Genomic DNA, 14,321 nt, shown 5'->3' on the forward strand with positions numbered 1-14,321 from the left:
GATGTCCAATTCATTTTATTGTCTTTCCTATTCCCCTCTCCCTTCCCTCATTCCTCTTGTCTAATCCAATGAACTTCTATTCTTCCCATATCCCCCCCCTTTATTGTGTGTTGGCATCCACCCATCAGAGGGAACATTTGGCCTTTGGTTTTTTGGAGTTTGGCTTATTTCACTAGCATGATAGTCTCCAGTTCCACCCATTTATCAGAAAATGCCATAATTTCATTTTTCTTTATGGCTGAATAATATTCCATTGTGTATATATACCATGTTTTCTTTGTCTTTTAACCTATTGAAAGGCACCTAAGTTGGTTCCATAACTTAGCTATTGTGAATTGAGCTGCTATAAACATTGATGTGGCCATGTTACTGTAGTACACTGATTTATATACTTTTGGGTATATAAATAATTGGGTCAGATTCCATTCCAAGTTTTGTAAGGAATCTCCATACTGCTTTCCATAGTGGTTGAACCAACTTGTGGTCCCACCAGCAATATATAAATGTACCTTCCCCCTAACATCCTCACAGACATTTTGGTGTTACTTGTATTATTGATAATTGCCATTCTGACTGGAGTGAGATGGAATCTCAGTGTAGTTTTAATTTGTATTTCTCTAATTGCTAGAGATGTTGGATATTTTTTTATAGATTTATGGACCATTTGCATTTCTTCTTCTATGAAGTGCCTATTCAGTTCTTTTGCCCATTTATTGTTTGGGTTATTTGGGGGTTTTTGGTATTAAGTTTTTTGAGTTCTTTGAATATCCTGGAAATCAATGGTCTATCTGAGGTGCGGGTGACAAAGATTTTCTCCCGTGATGTAGGCTCTTTCTTCATGTTCTTGATTATTCACTTTGCTGTGAAGAAGCTTTTTAGTTTGATACCATTTACTGATTCTTGATTTTACCTCTTACACCTTAGGAGTCTTGTTGAAAAGGTTGGCTCCTAAGCTGACACAATGGAGAGCTGGGTCTACCGTTTCTTCTAGTAGGCTCAGAGTCTCTGGTCTAATGCCTGGGTCCTTGATCCACATTGAGTTGTTTTGTGCAGGGTGAGAGATAACATGTTTTTGTTATAAAGCAGTATTATAGGGTAATGGGGGTTCAGAAAATGAGTTAAATATAGAATTTTTTTAGTTCTTTGATATTTTTTAAATGGATAATGGTTATCAAACTGTAGGGTACTGGGCTGGGTATATGGAGAGATTGTTCAGTGGCAGAGCACTAGCACAGCATGTATTAAGGTTTTGATTTGATCCCCAGGACTTCAGGAAAAAATACCACTATGATATTTAGGTTAGTTGTAGACATTGAAAGTGACATAATGGTTTTTACTTTAGAACACCATATTTCCCCAATTTTGCAAAAAAGAAAAAAAAAGTCAATTTTTTACAGTGTGTGCCAGTGGCTATGCAACAAACCACTCTAAAACTTGGTGGCTAGCAGCAGCCAGCACAGGTGATGTTCATGGTGCTCTGTGGGTCAGCTGGACAGTTCTTCAGGACACGACTGGGTGGTCAGTTGGTAGTTCAGCTCAGCTGGGGCTGGATGGCTTCCCATGCTCTACCTCACACACATGTGAGTAGCAGGCTGGTCGGAGAGCCTCAGTTCATCTCTGTTCATGTGATTTCTCTTCCACCAGTAGGTTACCACCAGCCTCTTTGTATGGTGGCCCTTAGGGTTCCAAAAATCCACAGGTAAGTTAGTGCACAAGCAACTTCAGGCCTTTTCCTGCCTCACATTTGCTAATATTCTGTTAGATAAAACATGTCCCGAGTCTCAATCCAAAGTCATGTTGGGAAAAAGAGGCCCCAGGATGTGGGTCCACTCAGGACTGTTACTGCATCTACCATAGCCAGAAAGGATATCCTTTTAAACTATTTAAATTTATGGTGAAAAAAAAATTTTTAAATTTATTATTATTTTTTTATTTATTTGATTCGGGGTCTTGCTGTGTAGCCCATGCTGGTCTTGGACTTGGGGGCTTGAGTAATCCTCCTTCATCAGCCTTCTGAGTACCTTGGACTACAGGCATGGGCCACTGTGCCTGGTGTTATGATGGAAACATTTTATGTTGGTGTTTAGATGTAAATGAGAGGGTGCACTTTTTCACAATTATTTTAGGGATTTTCTGAGAAAAAAACTGGCAGCCAGGAATGGTGGCTTATGCCTGCAATCCCAGTGATTTGAAAGACTGAGATAAGAGGACCACAAGTTTGCAGCAGGTCTGAGCCATTTGTTCAGATGCTGTCAAAATTAAAAATAAAAAGGGTTGGGGATGTAGCTCAGTGGCACAGCACCCCTGTGTTCAATCCTAGTAGCAAAAAAGAAAAAAAAAAGATGAAGAAATACATTTGGAAACTATTGAGAAGGTTGGGTTATTTTTTGAGGGCAGTCTCTCACTCTCCTCTCTCCACTGAGAATTAAGGAAACTGATGAAGAAGAAGCAAATGAGCTTTGGGGTGGAACTCCCCTCCCCCACCCATGCACAAATTGAACCCTGAAATTTTCACCTATAGATATGTGAACCTGGGAAAAGCACCAAGCCCCTTTTCATTTCTTTCTGCATCTTTTCAAAACAGGGGAAACAATGCCCACTTCATCACATGACTCGATAGGTGGTCCCCACCTGCTCCTTATGCCCCTCTTCCTCCCCGCAGCCCAAGACCAGGGAGCAGCAGGTCTCATGCTCACTGGCACCTCAGCCTTTCAGTGTGAGATTATGGGATGGTGCCGTATATGTATCTTCTAGCTCTGGTTTTGACCAATCGAATGAAAATTGGCATTTATAGAGAACATCTGGAAAATGCCTTTGTTATTGTCAGGGATTTGTATTTATTTTTTTTTTAAGAGTTCTACCTCACCCTGTTAAATATATAAAAGTCTATCTAGACTTAACAGAGATATAATTGATTAAAAGTTTTTATGTAGAACTTAAAAAATGGAAAGACCACCTTCAAAGTGCATTTATTTTTCATACTTTATTTCTAAAACAAATGTAAAAGCTTGGAGCAGACTAGCAGCTTGTAGATGTGTGCTATGTCACGTACAATATTACTAAATAATTCATGTTCAGGTGGCTGAATCTGAAGCATCTCAATTTTGAAATTAAAAAAACTAAAATCTATTTCTCTGTCTTAGCTAAGATATAAAAAATTTAATAATTTTCTTTCTGCTTGAATTTTATATCACTCATAAAACTTTTTACACAATAAGAAATCTACAGTACAAAGACACATAGAATTCCATCAACTGATTTTTCATTCTTTTCCTCACTAAAACTTGTCTGGGACACACGCAATTTGTCTTAATGAAAATTACATTATTGACTCATTTTTTTACTGGAAGCACACTTGAGAATTCCACATAGATTTAATACTTTCCTCCTCCTCGTTCCCTACCCCCAAATACTCCAGCAGTTGATAGTTCTGGAAATTCTTTTAAAAAGTGCTCTGTGAGTTTTTAAAATTTTAATCAACTGTATATGGGATGAAAAATAATTTTTTTCCTCTATCCTTTTGAGTTCTTAACTGAAACCCCTGTAACAAAAGGCAGATTAACAAGAGAAAACAAACAAATTTATTAAGACGTGTATTTCATATTAACATGGGAGAAAACTCGGGAAAAGAATGCCTCCCAAAGAGGTGGCCTGGAACTTTGGTAAGATCTATAGTGTCTTGGACAAAGAGTAATATACATGGTTAGAGAAGTAACAAGATAAAGAAAAAAAAAAGGACTTTGAATCTCCAGGGGAGGTAAGGAAGAGGAAGGCAAATAAATGAGAAGCCAATGGTACTAAGGCTGGTTAGTAGTGTTTGTCATGTAGGTTTCTCTGGGCCACCTCCAGGCAGATGAGGGTCTAAAGCTGGCTCTTCCTGGTAGAGAGCTCAGGAGGGACACTTGCCTGTAGGTAAATAGAGGGTTGGCAGGGGTTTTTCTCCTATCAGCCTCTTAACCCACAGGCCAGTATGGCATGTTTCCATCTGGCATGTTCTGCCACTCTTCATTCATTATTTTATTTTGCTCATTGTTTTCCAATAACCCAGAAATTTTGGCCTAGGTTTAATTCATGAAGAGCTGTCTTATGAACAGTACAAGGTAACATCTTAGGTCTCAGATGTATAGTCTAGCAATCTCACTAATCCTGAGAGTGGGATTGCAGGCTGCCACTACCATTCAGTAGATTAAAAACAGAAATGCAGGCTGGGGTTGTTTTGTGGCTCAGTGGCAGAGCACTTGCCTAGAGTGTGTGAGGCACGTGGTTCAATTCTTAGCACCACATTTAAATAAATAAAGGTCTATTGACAATTTAAAAACAAACAAAAGGTAATGCTTCTACTAGGAACTGGTCCTACTTACCTGGGCAGATGCTCATCTTCAAGAAATTTTGACATAGCAAAACGAAATTGCCTCGGGGAAGGGAGAGGAGAGCTGGCCTCCCAAGCTGGAGAAGGCCAAGTGGACATCAGAGATAGGAATTTCTGACTTTGTGACAGTGACAACGATATCAAGTCAAGTGAGCATGAACAGGCAGAGAAGTCTTTCATTGGGCTTCACGGGGGAGGCAGCATGGAGCGAGGGACCAGAACAAAGGGGGAGTAAATTTTCTTGATCTGCTGGTGTGAGCTAGGACCTGGTAATGTCCAATGACCAGGGGCACAATCCAAAAGATGTTTCTCCTTACACAAGACTTGGGCCACAGGGCGGTCACCATCAACTTGTCCTGCTGAGTTGCTCTTGCAGCTGACACCGTCATCCTGGGCAAACATCCTCATGACTGGCTCTGGGCCTTGTCATGGGGCTGAGGGACTCTGGGGGCTTGGGCCACTATAGCTGTTGGAAAATGCACAAAGGCCCAGTGAGAAAACCCAGCAGCTTTGGTGGGCAATCAGCAGGTCTACAAACAGAGCTGGGTGGAACCTGACCCCAAAGTCAAGGCAGTAAAGGGGACAGATAATACGAAGACAGAGACCCCCACCCCCGTCACACATCAGACACTTGGCCCAGGTGAACAGTCACTGGTTTCAGCAAAAGCAGACGTCAAGTCCCTGAAAAGTCACCTGGGCAATCATTATCACCATAACCCACGACGTCATCTACTCTGAAGCTAGTGGGAAATGAATAATATGTGGCCCAGCTGTGTGACCTCCCAAAGGAGTGACTAGTAACAAGGGAAGCTAGAAGGTTTATTAAGTTTGCTTCACTGCTAACAAAATTTATCTTGGGCAAACATTCTACTTCTGCAGTTTGATCAGGTCCTGCCCCAGTGTTTGGAAAAGAGCAAAGGGTGGAGAAGCAACAGGGACTGCTACCAAGGGTCATCCTTTATTGCATCCGGGGGTCCACTTCATTGTCCCACCATGATGGCTCCCGACTGTCTCAAGTCATTGGCTGTGTAACGATGAAAAGCTCAGTTCTGTTGACAACTGATGAGGCCATCGGCTCCAGAGATGGAGTGAGTATAGGAAAAGAAAGAGCTTGATTGACAAGAAGCCAGCAAGCTGGAAGGTGGGGGCTCTCGCCCCAAAGTTCCCTTCCACATCAGTTGCAGGAGCTGAGCTTAATAGGGACTTGGGGGAAGTAAGTATTTTAGTCATAGGTGGGTGGGTGCCAGGGTGGTCATTAATTCCAGAGCAGCCAGCAAGTCTGACAGGCATCTTGATATTTTTCCTAAGGTTTCCAAAGGTCCCTTATTCCTGCTCTTGTCTGTTCTTGAAAAATTGATTCCAGACTAAATCATTAGTCAAAGACCTCGGTGGCTTTTCCAGAAGACAATTTAAGATAAGGAATTTATGTCATGGTGTGTCCAGGCCTTAGGCAAGTTCAGTTAGACCTTAAAGTAAAAAAAAAAATAATAATAGCTTTGCTTTATTAATTAACTGTGAGCTTGATGAGAGGTAAGGACCTAGGAAGAGTCTCAAAAGAGGGAGAGGAGCCTTTTAAAATGACTTTCAAAATTGAGGCAAGCAAAGTGTGCTACATAATGAGTACCATGCGACGTAGGGAAGGAAAGAATAGTTTTACCTCTGCCCTCTCAGCTCTGAGCTGGTACTCCTGAAAGAAAATACAGGTTAACGAGAGAAAAACAAGCAGAAGTTTATTAACATTTATGTCTCGTATCTATTTGGGAGCTGTAATGGATTGGAATGTGCTGAGTCCCAACGTCGGTAGACAATGCAGGAATGTTCGGAGGTGGAATCAGTAGATTATAAAAGTTGTGACCTAACCCATGGTTAATCCACTGAGATGAATTAACTGGGTGGTAACTATAGGCAGCTGCAGTGTGACTGGAGGAGATGGATCACTGGGGCACGACTTTGGGGTTTAGGCTTTTTTCCTGGTGAGCAGAGCATGTTCTCCGCTTCCTGGTTTTCATGTCCAGAGTGGCTTTCCTCCATCTCACCCTTCTGCTAACAGTGTTCTGCCTCAAAGAGCTATGGAGTGAGCCCACCATGGGCTGAATCTCCGAAACCATGAGCCAAATAATAAACTTTTTCCTCCTCTAAGTTGTTCTTATCAATTCTTTTGGTCCCAGTGACATGAAGCTGACTAAAACAGGAGCTATCTAGAGAAATAAGTAAGTTGCAAAGAAGTGACTTAGAACTCTGGCTTATGTTGAACCTTCAGCTAAACAAGGGAAAGAGGCTCTGGAGTTTGTTGTGCAGATTTGGGTCGGAGTCACCTCCATTGGTAAGTCCCTTGGGGTTTAGTCATCCTCTTCCTGGTAGATTTCCTTTGTAGATACACATTTCCCTTACAGAAGAATAACCTCTGTGTTTTCAGAGCATTTCCTGTGTCTGTAGTGTCGCCCTCACATAAATACCAGATAGTATGTCTTCTTTGTGGCTGGCTTCTTATGCTCCTCCCCAAGCAGTGACATCATTTGTATATCCTAATACTATGCTATTTTCTCTTGCTGGAATATATTTCCTGAGTAACCCCAAATTTGTGTATCCCTTGGATAATGGATCTTAAAACAGGCGGTCCAGCTGAAGGAATGGCACCTGCCATCTAGGCTACAAAGTAACAAGCATCTTGGGGTGTCAAGATAGTTATCATCCTCATGGAGATTCTGTGATAGGAGAAGATATGGTGCCTATCTTCACCAGATTTCTGTCATTATAACAGAATATCTGAGGTCATTAACTTATGAAGTAAAGAGAGGTATACCCACGGGTCGGAGGGTCCAGTCCAAGATCAGTGGTTCCATCTGTTTGGGTGTCTGGCGAGGGTGGCAAATCATGGATGGCAGAAGCATATGTAGGCCTAAAGCACTCCCACACTCACATTATGAGCTGGGAAGCAGAGGGAGGGAGGGAGGGAGGGGAAAAGGAGGGAGGGAGGGAGAGAGAGAGAGAGGAGAGGGTGGAAGGAAATAGAATAAGATTGATCCCATAATCCATTTGGAACGCATGCCCACCATGACCTAAGGACCTCTCTCCCTAGGCCCTACCTCCTACAGATCTTCAGCACCCCCCTCAGGGACCAATCCTCAAATGAAAGGGCCATTGGTGACATTCAACATCCAAACTATAAAATCATCTCAGTCTATTCATGCTGCTATAAAATACCTGAGATTAGGTAATTAAATCCTAGAGAAATTTAATTCTCACAGTTTTGGAAGCTGACATGAGTCTTTGGTGCCTGGTGAGGACTTTCTGGTAGTATCCTTGCACAGACCTGTCTCCAAAGAAAGGTCCAACGAGTTCCTAGAGACAAGGGGGAACTTGATTCAGGACAAGCAGCATTCTTGGAATGTGTGATGGGAAAGAATCTTGGCATGTGTCAGAGGTCTAGACAGAGGTTTATGTAGGAAAATTTCACATTCAAGGGAGTGCTGAGAGCCATTAGCCAAGTAGGTATGACAATTTCCTTGCCAGCGTACCCCATGTTGCTTAGTGGAAGGACTCGTGGAAATAGGACTTGCCTTAGACATTTTGCAGTGACATTGCATGTAAGGTGACCTTGCTCAAGGACCAGGGTGGATCCGGGTTTAGGGCGGATCAGGGTTTTAGGCTCTCCTTGGATTTAGGGCGTTCCCGGTTTAGGACAATCTGGGTTTAGGGCGGTTCCAGGTTTAAGATTATTCCTGCTGGGAATAGGGCGTATCCTGCTGCCTGAGTTCCCCTTGTGTTCTCCCGGGATTCAGAGAGTATTTGGGAGGCAGAGGAGAGTATTTGGGCAGAGAACGTGGTTTTCCCCAGAACGTGATTGTAGAGTGTCGGTGTGAGATCGGGAATAAAGAATTGCTGTTTGAATCTACAAAGCTGTGAGTGGCTCGTGATTTTGTGCCCAGCCAGACTGCGGCAAGGGAGGATGCAAGGGTGGCAATCTCAAGGGAGAGATACCTTTATGAGTAGAGCAAGGACTACACATTCAGGGAGGATGTGGGTCCTCTCAAGAGTGAGAGAGTTTTGGAGGTTCTCAGCTCTTCTTTTAAAGGAAACTTGGTCAGGCGTGGGTATGGGAAGGCATGTAAAAATGATATTGGCCAGTGATCTCAAGACAGATTGGTGGTCTGGTCAATCTCAGAATCTTTAGGCTGACCTGTTCTTCATTACTGGATAAATATATACCACTGGAAAGTCCTCTGTATTACAAGTTCCTCAAGCTATTATATTTCTCTTTGCTTAATCTATTTATTGAGAGGTAAGGATTAACAGTGCTCAGGTAGATTTACAGATTTCCTAGGAATTTGGAGTAACAGGCTGGGAAAAGAGACAGGCTTAGTAGTGACAGGCCTGGGAAACTATGCAGAATGAATTAAAATCGTTTTTCCTCGTCCTTCCTTATGTCTCCTTTCTGTCTATTGCTTACTTCCTCAGTGCTACCTCATGCACAGGGTGAAGAGCAAAATGGCCTAAGCTAGTTCCCTCCCACCATTGTATAGGCCACCAATCTATTTGCCAGGGTGGCGCTTCCATGACTCAGATCACTTCCCTACAGTCCTCCCACCACCCTTACCATCACAGGAAGATTAAGTTTCAACGTGACTCTGAAGGGGGCATATTCAAACCGTAGGAAATGGGTTACGATTCTGAGATTTTAAATGGTCCCACCAATCTTAGTGACCAAATGGAGAACTTGGAAGAGGATTTCCTGGGTGAGGGACCCCCGGAGACTTCTAGAAGAACTAGAACAACCACTGCAAGATCTAGAGGTAGCTCTCAAGCCACATGAGAAATCTTAGGAGAACACATTCCAAAGAACTTTGTTAGATGAAGACTGAATGTTATAGGAACTCAGTTCTAAAAGAAGCTAGGGGGAATGGGGGGGGTGTAGGGCTTCCCATTGGTCCTGGTAGCTGGTTAAGGTCAAAGAGCTCGACCTGTTTAGGGTGCAGAAAAGTGCCCCTCCCCAGGGTAAGACCTAGAGAGAAGTCCCGGGATTGTTTCAGATGAAGTCACAAATAGTCTAGGAAAAAGGTTGGGGTTGATGGAAATGCCCAAATCAAACTCAGACAAGGGCTTAAGATTGACATTTCAAGAGATGGTTTGTACTGTTCATATTTGTTATTTTTATTTCCTGATTCCTCATAGAAATTTCAAGCACACACCTACACACAAATGCCTGTTTGTGCTTATTTTCTGGGAGAGTGGTAACGTGAGAAATGGTTCCCTAGGTTATTTTCTCAGCATCTCTGCTGCTAGCAATCAATAGCTAGACTGGGGTTAAGGCAGAGATAGAGGGAAGGGACCTATGGGATGAGTTCCTGGGTCTTTTGGGAGACGGAACTGGCAGGACACAGTGCAGGGACTCAGCCAGGGGAAGGCCTTATTTTTGCCGTTTCCTGTGGTCCTCAATGGGACAACTCACTCAGAGATCCCTTCGACTCTAAAAGAGCTGAGACCTCTCCTGGAAGGAAGCTCAGGACAGTTTCATGTGCATCCAGACGTGCTCTGGTTGGTGGATTCCAAGTCTCTGGTGGGTCCTTCAGGTGACAAAAAAGAACAACATCATTAGGAACCTCACGCGAGTTCCATGAAGATCCAAGTGATTTTGAAAATATACTGATGCCAAGACCCACCTAAAACCAAGAGAATCCTATCTCTGAGGGCTGGGTCAGAGCACCAGTTTACTTCAAATCTTCCAGGCGATTCCAGTCTGCCAGAAACACTCCGACTCTAGGTTGATATCAATGCATTGACATGAAAATGAATCCTTTTCTCCTTCTCTAGTTTCTAATTGGATCTGATTTATCCTAGTATTTTGAAAATTCCTATGACTCACTTTTATTGAACATCTATTATATAGAACATCTATTATAAGATGCAGGATACAATATTGATAAGTATAGTTCCTTCCTTAAGACACTCAGAATCCAGCAGTACCCAATGCACAAAATGCCCCTGATAGTCACTCGTCCTTTAGTGCTCCTGTTCACTGAGATCCACTGTATCTCCCTTGTACAAGCACTTCCTGAGAAGGTGACAGGGTTCAGAATACACTATTCCATGTGGAGCCTTGGCCTATTGAGCACATTCAGCTGAATGAATCTGGGAAACAGCAGGTAAGTTAGGACTCTCTGACCTTTTCTTTCTCCCTTGAAGCAGTTTACAAGATGCTTTGTGAGAGGTTCCCTCCCTGTAGCCAAAGAAAGGAGACTCTTATCCCCACATCAGAGGGATGCCCAGAAAAACTGAAGGAGCAGGCCCTGCCCTTTCCCGTGATGGACCACACTTAGCTTATGTCCTGCGTCCGTCATGTTTTCCCACGACCTTCCACTCTCCACACAACTCTTAACTGACTCTTCAGGTCTTCATTTCCCTACCAAGGCTCCCCTGTCATGGAAAATGGAGTCCATAAATGCCTGTTTTTCTCTTGTTAACCTGCCTTTTGTTGTCTGTTTGAAAAAGGGCCTTACTGCAGAGAACCTAGGATGGGTAGGGGAAAAATCTTTTTTTCCAGTCCTAAAAAGAAGAATATTTGAAATAGAAATAGGAATGCAAAATGCACAGTGAGATTTTTCAAGGGTGTGAATTTCCTAAAATACCTACATTTCTTGAAGTATTTTCACTTGAATTATTTTTTTGTTCGTTTTTTAAAATTCCTAAATTAACATAAATTCAAATTCATACAACTCATTTACATTAATATATGTTAGTAATAAATTAAAGTGGATGGAACCACTTAATGGTCCCATTGGCATTCTTCAGCCTGCAGATCACAGAAGGTGTCCCTATTCATTGGATTCAGTTTGCCCCAAATCATTGCTAGCATTTTTAAATTCCCCTCCCCATTTTTAGGTGCATATGTGTATCTAATTTATGCATAGATCTAAATCTCTGCATATTTAAATGGAATCAATTCCTATATCATACTGTGGTCTGTCTTATTTTATTTATCCCACATCATATATAATACCCCTGTAATTAAAAATCTTCCTGTAAGCACCTTTTAGCATATGATACATTTTGTACCTTTTAGTGTTCATGAAGAATTCCTTTGAGTAGACCACACCACAAGGCCCTAAAAGACTTGCTGACAAAATAAGTCTCAGCTTGTATTCGACAACTTCGGACATTTGGATCATTTACATATTGGGTTATTATAAATAAGACACTGTGATGTGAACCTCACCTTTTAAAAAATAATTACAGCTGGCATTTCCAGCCACTTTACACACTTCAAAACACCTTTTTATGCATTATTCATCTGGTCTGTACAAATCCTTTGAGATAAATTGGCGAGAAAATTAGAGGCGAGAAAATAAGGCTCACAGAACAAATAACAGCTTTTCTGTTAAGTGATAACGAGCAGGGTTAGACCCCACACGGAGTTGGCATATCTTGCCCGTTTCCAAGCCAGAAAATTCACCGATTGGTTATAATTGCAAACATCAAGACGATGACTCTGCTTCTTTTAAAAAGAAAATAAAAGAAAAAAAAAAGCGGAATTGCTAGCCTCTTAAGCTCGGAGGGCATTTCCTTCTTAGGTTTATCCCGGCAGAAAAAGGAGCAGAGCAAGCTCTTCATTAACCACCACCACGAAAGCGGTTTGCACGAAGCTTTGAAGGTACTATGTGTACCCTACTGCCCCCTGCTGGATGCCTGCCGCACAATCTCAAGTTTAAAAAGGGCCTGCAGAATCCTACAGGGTAGGGTTGAACCTCACGCTGCATCTAGACTGCGGGTTTCCGAGGTCCAGCACTGGGGACGGACCCAGCCCGACCGCAGCAGGACCAACCTTTGTTGGTCCTAAGCTGAAGGGAGAGCTGAGGCACCTTGCTCTGCCCTGTGCTGGGCTGGGAACATCAGAATATTTAAAAGCATCCAGATGGTTGCTATGCACCGGTTGGATCTAATATACGTTGAAAATCCATACATACTTAACGAAGTCTCGGGCAGTGAAGAGCACGCAACAGTGTTTTTGTTTTTCCCCTTAATAAAGCAAAAGGAGCACAAAGATACAGAAAGCTGGGTGCACGTGTTGTTTATTGAATGATTTTTCAGACTCACGGATTTGTCTAAGGAGCACGTGCAAAACCGTGTTCCAACTTACAGAGTTCAGTAGCATCTCAGGCGGTACCTTGGGGGACTTTGGGCTCAAGTTGCGAAGAAGCCTCTCTGGCGCCCCCTCCCGATGCATCAACGAGGTGCCTCATGGTATTCGGATTCAGAGTGACTTGGACGGACCCTTGAAGTTATCCCTCTCTTTTTACAGCGGAACCCCAGAGCAGTGAAGTGTTTGTTCAGGGTTCACACACCTACTAATTAGATTAAGTGGAGTTTGGCTGGGGGAGGGGCGGTTTTCAGAGACGGGAGAGGGTAACTCAAGTCTCCAGAGGTTGACAGCCCACAAAGAGTTGGGGATGGAGAATCAGCTGGTGATTGACATAATGAGCATAGTTGAGGGGTAGGTACCACATACAAAGCCATCAGGTGATTGTTGATGTCACTAATGGAGGCTGAGAATCTCGAAACTTCCTTGACCTATAGACTTACAAGCCCTTCTAAGTCAATATTTCCAAAACTGTACTCTCATTTCCACATGCACTTTATCTTATCATGTTTCTTCCCTTTAAATGGCATTGCCTTCCTGAGGTACTGCCCCACTGGAGGACCAATCGTCTCTCTGTGTCCTTCCTCTTCTAAAACCTATCCTGAATCCTTTACTATCAGAACTTCCTCTTGCCTCGTGATGAAACAAAACAAAACAAAAACACCTTCAGGAATGGACATCTGCCAGCAGCGACTGTCCAAAGGACCAACATCCTTCTTGTATTTAGACAGCATTTCACCTTGGGGGCCTTGTCCTGCTTTCTCTGGGTAGAATCTGGCCAACTTCCTTTCTAGCCCTCTCTCATACCCCTTGCTCCCAGAAGGCAGACAAGTGTCCTAAGGCAGAGCCAGGAGCTGTCGCTGTGGACATCAGCTACATGTTGAGGGCTGAGGGCAGAGCTCATCAGCATGGGGTCATTCTGGGAATGAGGCCAAGGAGAGGGGACCCTAGATGATGGTGAGGGATTCCTGTTTGGGTTATGACCCAGGGTGACCCAGATAGATGTAAGAGGTTACATTCTTCAGGTTTTCAAACTCCAGTTTACAAAAGCAGTTCCTTTGGTGTAGAGTTAAGGCCCAGGTAGATTGAGCTGGTGAGATGGCATGAAGTTCAGGGTGTGGGCACTGAAGACCTGCTGGGAACGGCTCTGGTTGGGGACAGAGTCTCACATGTAAGGCATGAAGCTGATGTAGGAAGCCGCAAACAGGTAGGTAATATACTATTGCTTTTCACCCCAAAATAAGGTTGGCCAAATGGGAATGAGTGTGTGTGTGTGTGTGTGTGTGTGTGTGAGAGAGAGAGAGAGAGAGAGAGAGAGAGAGAGAGAGAGAAATCCATTCTGAGAGGAGTTGTAATAAGGATTTTGATTAAAATTAATCTCTTTAGGAATATAATCCCCTTCCTCTGGGACCACTTTGAGGGTCAACACATATTGGGTTGTGTCAGTTTGGGTGACCTCCTTAACAGTGATATTATTCTAGGTTTTTTTTTTTTTTTTTTTTTTTTTTTTTTAGCAAACACTCTGCAATCTTGTAAATCAAGAGTGGAGCTCTGCTCTGGGCTCCATGGATATTCATCAGGAACATGACAGGTGATTGAATATGCAAATGGGACAGGTGTTTCATTTCCAGGGCAGGGATAATGTCATCACTAGGACATTCTGTCTTGGGCAGGATGCGTTCTCTGATTAACTAGGATACCGAACCAACCTTCCTGGTCTATAATATATAGTCACTAGGTTTTCCAGAAAACTTAGAAGTATCTGAAAACTTGCCCTGTGTGTGTGTGTGTGTGTGTGTGTGTACATGTACATACATG

Source organism: Callospermophilus lateralis, chromosome 10 (assembly GCF_048772815.1).
Source record: "Callospermophilus lateralis isolate mCalLat2 chromosome 10, mCalLat2.hap1, whole genome shotgun sequence".
In the NCBI taxonomy this organism is placed as follows: Eukaryota; Metazoa; Chordata; class Mammalia; order Rodentia; family Sciuridae; genus Callospermophilus; species Callospermophilus lateralis.